Source organism: Schistocerca gregaria, chromosome 3 (assembly GCF_023897955.1).
Source record: "Schistocerca gregaria isolate iqSchGreg1 chromosome 3, iqSchGreg1.2, whole genome shotgun sequence".
NCBI classification, from domain to species: Eukaryota; Metazoa; Arthropoda; class Insecta; order Orthoptera; family Acrididae; genus Schistocerca; species Schistocerca gregaria.
Window position 1 is genome coordinate 947,533,425 of NC_064922.1, and position 13,308 is coordinate 947,546,732.

Genomic DNA, 13,308 nt, shown 5'->3' on the forward strand with positions numbered 1-13,308 from the left:
GCTGCATCAAACCAGTCTCTGGACTGAAGACCACGACAAGAACGTCATAAAATTTTGTTTCCAATTCCTTAAGCTTCTCACTCATATCCTTGAAAGTGTGGGACAGAAGACGTCGTCCGCAAAGTCCACGTCCTCCAGAGCGATCATATAGAGTCCACTGTATACCTCTCCTTTTCTCTCGCGTTACCTTCTTCATGACACCAACTAATGTCAGCAAAAACAGCAGTGGTGAAAGCAGACAACCCTGCCTCACTCCGGAACTTAAAGTGAATGGTTCTGAGCGACTTCCATCATGTTTCACCTGGCAAGTATATTCTCTGTACATAATCTTCACGATATGGATGATCTTTGGAGGTACGCCATAACTTTGCATTGTTTTTTTCGGAGGGCTTCACGCTGCATCCTATCAAATGCTTTTTCAAAATCAACAAAGACCAGATACAAAGGAGACCTGTATTCCATAGACTGCTAAGTAATGATCCTCAGGGTGTTGATTTGATCTGTGCATGATCTGCTTTCTCTGAAACCAGCCTGTTATTTCCCGAGCTTACTATCCATTGGCACTCTGATACGGTTTAAAACAATCCTTGAAAATACTTTACTAGGTGTTAACAAAAGTGTGACGCCACGCCAGTTGTTGCACTTTGTCAGGTCTTCTTTCTTGGGCAACTTGATAACAATTCCCTTCCTCCAGTCTTCTGGGACCGTTCCTGTGTTCCAGATTTCTTGGAACAGGGTGCAGTAACATATCTGCTGTCACTTTGTAGTCTACCTTGAGCATTTCCGTCACCACACCGTCTACATCAGGTGCCTTGTTATTCTTGCTGCTTTTAAGAGCCTTGATAATTTTGCTCTTGCTGGGAGGGTGAGTATTGATTTGCAGTACAGGCGTTTCCTGTTGGTCTAGTTCCTCCTGCTCTTGGTCTGCTTGATGGATCAGGGTCATGTTCAATACCTCAATGAAATATTCCTTCCATCGCTTTAGGTGCTCCTCGCTGTTGGTCAACAGTTCACACTCTTTTGACTTCACTGCCTTACTTTCGTTAAAGCTATTCTCTGACAGATGTTTGGTCATATTATATAGCTCTTTCGAAACGCCCCTTTCTGCTGCCTCTTGAACTCTTTCTGCGAGCTGTTCCACCCGATTTCTTCTATCAGATCTAGCGCTTCTCTTCACATGCCGATGAACTTCATTGTACCTTGCCCTAAGGCGTTGTTTCTCTTCATCGTTCTTGTACTGGTTGATCAAGGCCTTTATTTCTCTTCTTTCTTCAATCTTCTGCCATGTATGATCAGATATCGATGGCTTCCTTCTGGTGTCCTGGAATCCTAATACCTTCTCACTGGTATTTATGAAGGTTTTCTTTATTTTATTCCACTTCCTCTCCACTTGTGTACTTGCCTCTTCCTCACTTCGATCCTTCACCTCAAACTGACTATATCGTTTTTTCAACTCTAGCACAAACACTTTTTTTATGTCCTTGTTTCGAATTTTTCTAATATTGAATCTTTTCTGTTTGCAATTTGCATCTTGATGACCAGCAGCAGGAATATTTAACCGTGTTTCATCTATTACGAGATGGTGGTAATTTCCGCAGTCAGCTCCTCTTCTGTTTCGGAATATCAAAAAGGGAACGTCTCCACATATGACTAATTGTAAAATGATCGATCTTATTTTGTGTCTTGCCATCTGGTGAGTAGCAAGTTATTTTATGGCAGAGTTTGTGGGAACACCGACCCTCCAATAATCAGCCTGTTGTTAAGGTATAAAAAAAAACGCTCTCCGTTGTGATTTTGGTCTCCACCACGTTGTTTTCCCATAACTTTCTCTAACCCTTCATTTTCACAACCAATCTTGGCATTGAGGTAAAAGTTTGTGTCGCTCACATGTAAAATAAGTTCTCTTTTACAGATGTGAGACGTGGAAGGTGACAGCACAAATTAAAACAAGGGTAGAAACCTTCATCAATAAATGTTTGAGGACTATACTGGGAGTACGCTGGGCAAATGGTACCTCGAACCAAGAACTATGGCAACGCATCCAACAACAGGAAGCCGAGATACCAATAAAAAAAAGATATGGAGATGGTTTGGACACACCCTGAGAAGAGGCCCGCAACATATTCCAAAGCAGGCTTTAGAGCGGAAGCCACAAGGAGCAAGGAGGAGAGGCAGACCGACATCGACCTGGTGCAGGACTGTTGAAGCCGAGGTGGCAGCCGTTGGCCGCCCCTGCAGTAACATCAAGAACAAGGCAACAAACAGGGTCAGACGGAGAACTCTAATATGTGGGCTAGGCTCCACATCGGAGTAAAAGGAATTAAGTAAGTAAGTCACCATAAAAGTTTTGCTGCAAGGCTATTTTTACATAGCAGACACCAATACGTATTGAAAGTGAAGAGTAGTTATAGAACATTATTTTCCAACACTATGTACATGGTGGCAGTCAGTCAGAATAAAGTATGTTGTGATGCATTTTCGTAGTGGAGGTTGCCTACATCAGGGGCAAGTATGCACTCAGGGGCAAACCTATTGTTCTGTTAAGTGCTTTTCCATGTCAACCGATTGTTGTGTTAACTGCTTTTCCATGTCAACCTATTGATCTCCTTTGATTGACAGGTAGTTAACAGAACAATAGGTTGACATGGAAAAGCACATAACAGAACAATAGGTTTGCCCCTTAGTGCATCCTGCCCCTGATGTAGGCAACGCGCACTAACAAAATGCACCACAACATACTTTGTTCTACTACTCCAGTCAAGGAAATTGGTTTAAAAAATTTATTTCAAAAGCCCAGTCAAACCTTTACAAGTTTACTCCTGGAGCAACTTACGCTGTGCCTATGTGACACAAGTAGCCTGCCTGTCAAAACCGAGGCTGTTCTGTCCAGTTAAAGCTGCCAACAAGAGACACCTGCTGAAACTGCTAGCGAGCCAATAGCGTGCGTGGGATACAGGTCACGTGTGTGGACGCTGGAGTGTTCTGCGGTGTGGAACACAGTTGCCTCTCTCTCTTGTTATCCAGACCTCGAGCAGAGCAGAAGTCTTTTCAGAAGGCACGGCCTCTGGCTCTGCTTTTCACGACCGGCCACCAACGTAAGTCAACATGAACCGCCTCCCCTTCCGCTGTCCATTTCAATTAATTGTTCGACCTCCTAGACTGGCCTAAACCTGCTAACTTCCGGCCTTAGGCGTGCCCACGTACATTGACGCAGATCCTCTTTATTGTACCTAATTTCCTGCTTTGTCATTTAACAGCAGCCCTGGACGCCGACTCTCAAGTCCTGACCGCTCGACCTTCTGCACACTGCCGTGACGAGGCATATGTAACAAGCACCTCCCCCCTTCCATGCCCATATACATTACCGTTGGTGTCCAGAAGTGGGATTGTATACATTAACAACTAGACCGACCTGTGCAGGCCAGTAGCAATGACAGCAGCAGTGGCTAGCCGCTGGACCAAGTTATCAAACACCTCACGCCCGTGTGCAATTCGTGCTTCGACCAGTGCCAAAGGGGGGCTGTCCTATTCGACAGAGCAATTCGCGTGGTACGTAGTGCTTCAGCCAAAGTGCTGAAAAGTAGTACCTCCAAATTTTTCATTTCGTTCTTAATACTGATTGAAGTACTACATACCATGCATATTGCTCGCTCGACTTTCCCGTTTTCCTGACGCAAGTTGCAACCCTGTGCAACTACAACTCTCTTTAGTGTAGCATTTCAACACGGCGGTATGCAACGTAACCATCTCCGTGCATAAGAAACAGCATGCTGTAATCGAGTTTCGAATTCAAAGAGTTCATCCAGACACGGAGCACCCTCTACTTCAGCATAACAATGACAGAGTACACGCGAGTGCTGCGACATCTCCAACAATTCACCGCCTTGGGTCCTCTGTCACCGATCGTCCTCCATCCAGCCCCAACTTGGTCCTATCCGATTTTCATCTGTTTCCAAAACTTTGAGAACACCTACGAGAACCTCACTTTGATAGTGATGAAGGGGTGCAAGCAGAGGTGAGACTTCGCCAACAAAATCAAACGTTCTACAGTGAAGGTACAGGGTGTTTCAAAAATGACTGGCATATTTGAAACGGCAATACAAACTAAACGAGCAGCGATAGAAATACACCGTTTCTTGCAATATGCTTGGGACAACAGTACATTTTCAGGCAGAAAAACTTTTGAAATTACAGTAGTTACAATTGTCAACAACAGATGGCGCTGCAGTCTGGGAAACTCTATAGTACGATATTTTCCACATATCCACCACGCGTAGCAATAATATGGCGTAGTCTCTGAATGAAATTACCCGAAACCTTTGACAACGTGTCTGGTGGAATGGCTTCACATGCAGATGAGATGTACTGCTTCAGCTGTTCAATTGTTTCTGGATTCTGGCGGTACACCTGGTCTTTCAAGTGTCCCCACAGAAAGAAGTCACAGTGGTTCATGTCTGGCGAATAGGGAGGCCAAAACACGCTGCCTCCTGTATGTTTCGGATAGCCCAAAGCAATCACACGATCATCGAAATATTCATTCAGGAAATTAAAGACGTCGGCCGTGCGATGTGGCCGGGCACCATCTTGCATAAACCACGAGGTGTTCGCAGTGTAGTCTAAGGCAGTTTGTACTGCCACAAATTCACGAAGAATGTCCAGATAGCGTGATGCAGTAATCGTTTTGGATCTGAAAAATGGGCCAATGATTCCTTTGGAAGAAATGGCGGCTCAGACCAGTACTTTTTGAGGATGCAGGGACGATGGGACTGCAACATGGGGCTTTTTGGTTCCCCATATGCGCCATTTCTGTTTATTGACGAAGCCGTCCAGGAAAAAATAAGCTTTGTTAGTAAACCAAATGCTGCCCACATGCATATCGCCGTCATCAATCCTGTGCACTATATCGTTAGCGAATGTCTCTCGTGCAGCAATGGTAGCGGCGTTGAGGGGTTGCCGCATTTGAATTTTGTATGGATAGAGGTGTAAACTCTGGCGCATGAGACGATACGTGGACGTTGGCGTCATTTGGACCGCAGCTGCAACACGGCGAACGCAAACCCGAGGCCGCTGTTGGATCACCTGCTGCACTAGCTGCGCATTGCCCTCTGTGGTTGCCGTACGTGGTTGCCCTACCTTTCCAGCATGTTCATCCGTCACGTTCCCAGTCCGTTGAAATTTTTCAAACAGATCCTTTATTGTATCGCTTTTCGGTCCTTTGGTTACATTAAACCTCTGTTGAAAACTTCGTCTTGTTGCAACAACACCGTGTTCTAGGCGGTGGAATTCCAACACCAGAAAAATCCTCTGTTCTAAGGAATAAACCATGTTGTCCACAGCACACTTGCACGTTGTGAACAGCACACTCTTACAGCAGAAAGATGACGTACAGAATGGCGCACCCACAGACTGCGTTGTCTTCTATATCTTTCACATCACTTGCTGCAGCGCCATCTGTTGTTGAAAATTGTAACTACAGTAATTTCGAAAGTTTGTCCGCCTGAAAATGTACTGTTGTCCCAAGCATATTGCAACAAACGGTGTATTTCTAACGTTGCTCGTTTAGTTTTTATTGCCGTTTCAAATATACCGGTCATTTTTGAAGCACCCTGTAGCACTGTCACTGGGAGAAGTGCGTTCGCCTTCAGGGTGACTAAGTTGAGAAATAAGTATGTAGTCATGAAAAATAAAGATGCAGAATGTTGATAAAGTGTGTTTTATTTAAAAGATTTGGGAGTTTTCACATAAACAATTCAGATACATTCGTTTTCAGTACGCTTTCGTATACATTACACACTTTTTCCTATGTATAATGCCTATTATCTAACTGTACATAAGTTAGTAGCTCCTAACTTAGTAAAGGTGGAGAAACCAACTCTTTGCCGGCCGGTGCGGCCGAGCGGCTCTAGGCGCTACAGTCTGGAACCGCCCGACTGCTATGGTCTCAGGTTCGAATCCTGCCTCGAGCATGGGTGTGTGTGATGTCTTTAGGTTAGTTAGGTTTAAGTAGTTCTAAGTTCTAGGGGACTGATGACCACAGATGTTAAGCCCCATAGTGCTCATAGCCATTTGAACCATTTTGAAACCAACTCTTCCATTGTATGGTCTCAATGCAGTGGTAAATTTTTTGTGAAATGACACCAAAGCAGGGAAAGCATTTTGTTCTGGTGTCTGTCAACTTGCTGTTCTTATATTTTCTTATGTCTGTTCCGTTCCTTACTTATGAAAGGAACAGATAGATTCACAAACAAGAACAATAAGCAGAAAGACGGTAGGACAGTATGCCTTCCCTACTTTGGTACCACTTCATAAACAATTATATTGTATTTAGACCATGCAATGTAAGAGCTGCATTCTCTACAATAACAAATTAGGTAATAGACTGCCACACAATACAAGAGCGAGTAAAGATAAATTCTCCGACTCACGTGTATGCAAGATAAGGTGCAATCGATGCCCCATACAATGTGTTGCCCAGACCAAATAAAGCTTCTAAACTAGTTCAACGAACACATCAATGCATTTAGATGCAACACACCTCACAGATTTGCCGTAGCTACACACATTCAGCATGCAGGATATTCCTTTGATAACATAGAGCACAATCTAATGATACTTCACAAAATAAACAAAGGCTACAAATGAAATGACACAATTTCAGAGACTTTACTGGTCTCATACAGATACTTTATCTGAAGGTGCGAGTGAAAATTTGTACTAAGGGCAGGAATCGAACCCCAGTCTGCTGCTTACTAGGCAATTGCCTTAGCCGCTAAGCCGCCTTGGCACAACCGTTTACGCAACTGTACAGACTACCCTGGCACACCTATCTCCTCGAGCCAAATTCTCACTGCCGCCCCAGTCTACTTTAAACTCCCCCTTACACATGAACAGGATTTATGAGGCTCTCCATGTTATGGATCAGCAGCTCAGAACAGCCCCTGGAAGAGCATCCATACGGCCTTCGCAATTCTATTCGTTTGTAAGGGGAAATTTAAAGTAGACTGGGGCGGGACGCAGTGAGAATTTGGATCAAGGAGAGAGGCGTGCCAGGGTAATCGGTGCACTTGTGTGAACCGCTGTGCCAAAGTGACTCTCCCAGATGACGGTATGGGCACGTTGCCCAACGAGCCTCACTGGTCTCCTCCTGTCGGCATATACGCCGGTCTCACTGTCAGCCCCAGTGATGATCTCGGATGTTCCGGACCAGTTCCATTATATACGATACTTCTTTCTTGAACTCAGCTATCTACGCCTCACCTCACAAAGACAGCTTTTACTCAAGACAAAGGCAGCATACAATGTCCTCCAATTAAGTCGTCCACCTAACCCGATTGAACAAAAGTTCCCCCAGGTTGACTGGCGTCATGTATGGCGCGCGGTGTTCGCCTGTTACCTTGACACGAATATTCGATCTGTCTGGTACCTAACTGTCAGTGGTAAGCAAATCAACCAATCTCGTCTTCATCGTATCCACCTCCCCCAATCACCTCTATGTTCCACGTGTGGAGCGCCTGACACTGACGAACATCGGCTTGTTTGCGGACCGGCGGCGGAGGTTTGGCAATTGATTCGTCGTATTGTGGCTTTCAAACATTCTGCGTGGTGTCTGTTTGTCCTAAGTCGTGTCTCCCTACCACTTTCGCGCAACGACGCTCTGAGCGTGTTTTTTAGGGAATTGACTAGTTTGAACCTGGGACCTGTTGCTGGTAAGGGGACGCCAGACCACACATGACATGTAGAATTCAGAAGAGTTCAGTGAGACTAGCGATGATATAACCAAATAATTAATGATTTCAGCGTCAGCTCCAGTGCACTCCCTGTAAAAGAATCTTAATACTAACTAAATGTAGTGGAAGGGGTTCAAGGCTTTTCTATTTTTAGTTAGCTGGTAAAATAACGTCAAAAAAGCAGTTAAGTTTACCATTGGAAATTTTATTCTACTCACAAAACATCGTTTATAAATTGCACTATTGATAAAAGGAAATGTTTTAATACAGGATGATAAAAACCAACTGCGTTCAACAAAAATGTGAACGAATATTCCCTGAATGAGTTTCCAAGTTCTACAATGGATCGAAGAATGACCTATGCCATATTACATCTATAATCTTGGTTTAAGTTAAGTTTCACAAAAGAGAAAACTATCAAAATGGTCTACAGTGACCCTCAATTATCTGTAATTGCTTATTTAACTTGTCGTAAATTACAGTGGCTGATGTGGCTTCTCAATAATTATACAACAGAAAAATCATCACGTTTCAGATTTTTACTTCAAGTGGCAAATGTGAACACCATGAACTTTAATTGACGATCGACACTAGTATTACGCAAAAAGAGGGTGTAACAGATGAGACTTCTGCAGTTCTGAGTGAAGTCTTATGCGCTCTTAACGGCATCGCGTGCGTTCATTACCTTGTCGGTGTTCCTTAGGGGGCGGCGGCCGGTGCAGTTCCATACAGCTCGACGTCTCAGAAGCAACTCTGTCCTAACTTCTCCTTACTACAATTTACCGAAGTTGGTTTAAGAAAAACTATCTGTTTGTGTTTTCAGCTGACCAATCAAGGTCTCAATGTTAACCTTAAGCTCCGCCTACAAAAATTCTGTCTATCCAATGAGAAACATTATACCTTTAGTGGTGGAGCAATGTTTTTAACGTTTGCAACGTAACAGAGACGCGAAAAAGTCTCACGCTAAACCTTGAAGCTGGTGTGGCCCTTTTAGTGTTATTGTAGGATCTACACTGTTCTTCTGGAGGGCTCTATCTTTTAACATGGGCTGGGGGGTGGTCCTGGCGGTCAGCAGGCGATGTGGGTGTCCGTCCTTTATCGTAGGGCCTTCTCGCTTAACACGGTTCTGCTCTCGGCTTCTGTTCTCGTTTCTTCCCTCCGAACTGCGTCTGTTTCACGGTGGGAATGTATGACATGCATTAAGGCATTCTTGTGTTAGTCTGTGGTATTCCATTTGCTCACTCGTTGATCGTATTACTTTGGTTAATTTAATGTCAGGATTTATTCGGAGCTATGTGACATACTGTCGGATTTGCTATGATGTTAGGGTTTTCATGGAAGGTGTTGGATTTGCCTGACACCTTACAGCTTTTCTAACGAGGGACATTCTGGATCGGATTACTCCCCTTTCATTATTATTTCCGGAACGAGACTATTTTCCTCGGACAAAGATCAATGCTGTGAATTGGATTTGCGAACATGCCATTCACTACCTATTTGGACAAATTGTAGACTCCGTACTCGATTTTTGGACATACCTCAATGACCTTCATTATGTCGTTGTCCGTCACCCAAAATACAGACAATTTTTCTCGAACTTCCTTGGGAGTGCTTTCCACTACCCGCCTCGCAGCTGGAATGTGTTAAGCCAAGAGAAAAGAAGGTTTCCTGTTTGAACCAATGAACATTTCTGAAAAATTGAACGGAACACATCAATTTAGAGAAGACGTGTCTCAACTTATTACCAGCGGCGCGCAGAAGGCCTTTGATCAATTACACAACAAAAATAAACAAAAACAAAAAATAAAACAAAAATAAAATTCAGAAAAAGGAAGATTTTGTTTTGTTTGTAAGGATAGCCCTAGCCTTGATTTCCCATATTTCCCCTGGTATATAGGCAGCTCTCTGGGGTACGTTTTGTCAGGAGCCAACGCCTCAAGTGGACCAGATTTCTTTTTTTGTTATAGGATGAAAAGTGGCAGTGGCACTTAGTTCCTTTTTTTGTAGTTCTATTTTCCTAAGGGGCTTTAAAATAAGAGAGAAAAAAAACAAAGAAAGAAAAAGAAAGCAACAAAAAAGTTGTAAAAAAAGTGACTTAGTTGCTAACGCACCTGTCTCGTAAGCAGGAGACCTGGGTTCGATTTCTGGCTTTGGAACATATTTTCATTCGCCCCTTAAGTCCATACACATAAAAAGGCTACAAACTCAGTCTTTATAAAAAAATTGAAATTTTCATTCACAGTAAACAAAATGAACTGAACACTAAATGAAAAAGCTGAGACAATGGCAATGAGCTCATTTGAGACCTTTGCAGATATACTAGATGGTGTACCACAACCATTTCTACTTTGTACTTCCTGACTAACCTTGGTAAAAGATAGTTCCAAAGCACTCTACACGAACAGAAAAAATTAGTTATGTTGCTGCCAGGTCTGCGAGTTTTATATTTTTGATATTTATATTTTAAGTTTTGTGTTTACTATCATGAATTTACAGTAGCAATCCTTTTAATGAGTTGTTGCAAAGAATGAAACAATTTTATAGTTGTTGTATGTATCTAGGGTTCACAATGTAAGTTCATATGGTTCAAATGGCTCTGAGCACTATGGGACTCAACTGCTGTGGTCACCAGTCCCCTAGAACTTAGAACTACTTAAACCTACCTAACCTAAGGACATCACACACATCCATGCCAGAGGCAGGATTCGAACCTGCGACCGTAGCAGTCACACGGTTCCGGACTGCGCGCCTAGAACCGCGAGACCACCGCGGCCGGCTGTAAGTTCATAGTGAATGGTTTCTGAGGCAGGGCACTTGTAACGTACCGTGTACATTGGCGAGCAATTTGGCCGCCTGGAAATAGTAAGAGGGGAGGTGGAACTGTTGTGTGGCTGAACGATAACGGGCCCAGAGCTGCGGGGGCGCCGCAACGGGTCTGCAAACGGGTAAATCCCAAAGCTAACAATTTGGGCGGCAATTACTAGCAGGGCCTTTGTGTCAGAAAGGCAACAAAAATAGTGGACTATTTTTAATGGGAAATACTGTTATGCCGGCCGCTGTAGCCGAGCGGTTCTAGGCGCTTCAGTCCGGAACCGCGCGACCGCTACGGTGGCAGGTTCAAATCCCGCCTCGGGCATGTATGTGTGTGATGTCCTTAGGTTAGTTAGGTTTAAGTAGTTCTAAGTTCTAGGGGACTGATGACATCAGATGTTAAGTCCCATAGTGCTCAGAGCCATTTGAATCAATTTTGAAAGACTGTTATGATGCTTGTGCACGACATACGTAATTTTGGGAAGAAATTTTACTATTTGCACAGTTATTTCTGAAGATGATACCTAAAGTCTCTAATCCTTGTTGATACATTACGGACTGTGGGACAACGGCTGCCGTGTATTCTTGATGCAATAATTTACCAACAGCTTCAGTCTCTAAATCGATCATGGGATAAAAAGGTTTGTAACCTGATACTATTTTAGTTGTTATTACAAGCATTTCATCTCTCCCTCTCTGATTTCATATTTCACTAAAAAATGTTTATGTGAAATACTGTACTCCCGTGTACATGTCATCTCCTTTTGTAATTCAGGAACAGTGTGCTTTTACAGAATTTTTGTTTTGCTTTCTTCATATGCACTCTCTCTCTCTCTCTCTCTCTCTCTCTCTCTCTCTCTCTCTCTCACACACACACACACACAGAGACACACACGACACACACATAATCACACACACATCCAAGAAACATATGCTCTGGAGTGCATCTGGAACATATATAATGTAGTATTCTGCCTAGTGGCAGCTCCATGTCTTCGTACGGAGAATTTCTGATTCCACTGTTCCCTGTCTTCAGCTTCTTCCTTCAGTCTGTTGTATCTCCTTCCATCTTTCATGTCGTCCAGATGTTGAATTCTTCTTCTTCCTCGTCCTGCGTTTCCTCTGAGTTTCCCTTCTATGACATCATGTATGAGTCCCTCGTGTCTAAGTACATGTCCAATCCAGTTGGCCTTTCTCTGATGAATTGTACCCAAAATGCTTCTCTTCTCTTCTACTCTTCGCAGTACATCGTCATTTTCTATGCGATCTGTCCACTGGATCTTTTCCATTCTCCTCCAGCACCACATTTCAAAGCTCTCTAAGTATTTTTTCTCCTTCTTTCTCATGGACCATGCCTCTGCTCCATACAGTGCAATGCTCCAAATGTAGCACTTTATCCGTTTTTTCCTCAATGCCAAATTCAACTTGCTGGTCAGCAGAATCTTCTTCTTGTTGAAAGCAGCTTTGGCCACGGCCATTCTTGCTCGGATTTCGTTGGTGCAGTGGGCATCCTTTGTGATAAAACTTCCCAGGTACTTGAGCTGATCCACATTTTCCAGTTCCCCATTGTCAACAGTTATCTTCAAGTGTTTCTCACGTTTTGATATGCGCATCGCTTTTGATTTTTCGATGCTGATTTCCATGCCGTGTTTTCTTCCCGTTTCCACCAAATTGTTCATCATGTGTTGCAGCTGGCGAGCACCAGCAGGTCGTCCGCATACTGGATGGTGTTGATGAGACGTCCTCCTACTTTGGAGTTCCCGCATCCTTTCAGCGCTTCTCTCGCCAGCATTTCTCCATACAGGCTGAAGAGACTTGGCGACAGACAACATCCTCGTCTCACTCCCCTTCCTATTTCCACACTGTTCGTTTCTCTATAGTTCAGTCGTACCTTAACCCTTTCTCCCAGGTACAAGTTCCTTATAAGTCTCCGATCTCTCCATTTGATTCCTATTTCCTTAAGGATATTCGTCAATATATCCCAGTTGACTCTGTCGAAGGTCTTCTGCCAGTCTATAAAACAAGCGCAAACTTCTTCGTTAACAGCCAAAACACTCTCTGACAATATCCTCATTGTGCCAATGGCGTCTCTGATCACTTTTCCTTTCCTGAAGCCAAACTGATCTTCTCCCATCACTTCTTCAATTTTGTTTGCCAACCGACTATTTAGTATTATTGCAATGATGTTTTCCACATGCGATATCAGACTAATTGTTCTATAATGACTACACTTCTTGACTTGCTTTTTCTTCTGAAGAGTAACCTTTGTGATGCCCAAAAAGTCTTCAGGCCATTCTCCAGTTTCATAAATTTTGTTTATGAATTGTGTCAGAACTTTCAAACTTTCATTTCCGATTTCTTTAAGCGAATCCACTGGTATGTCGTCATCCCCTCTAACTTTCCTACTCTTCATGTCCTTTATCGCCTTCTCTACTTCCCTTGTCTGTATACTGGGCCCTTCTTCATCTTCGTCAATAGCTTCCTCTGGCTCTATGTCGATGTCATCTGGGCGATGTTTTGTATAATATAGTTTCCTTACATATACTTCCAATGTTTTCAACACTTCCACTTGTTCAGTAACCACTTGTCCTCTAGAATCTTCTATTCCGAATGTCCTTACACTTTTGTTCTTTCCTTCTTCCAGTTCCTTCGTTTTCTGGTACTTGAGGATATACCTTCCTCTTCTTTGTAGTTTTCTATTTCGTCACACATTTCTTCTAAGTACTTTTCCTTCGCTTTGTCTGTTTCCCTCCTGAGGGCGTTATTAAGT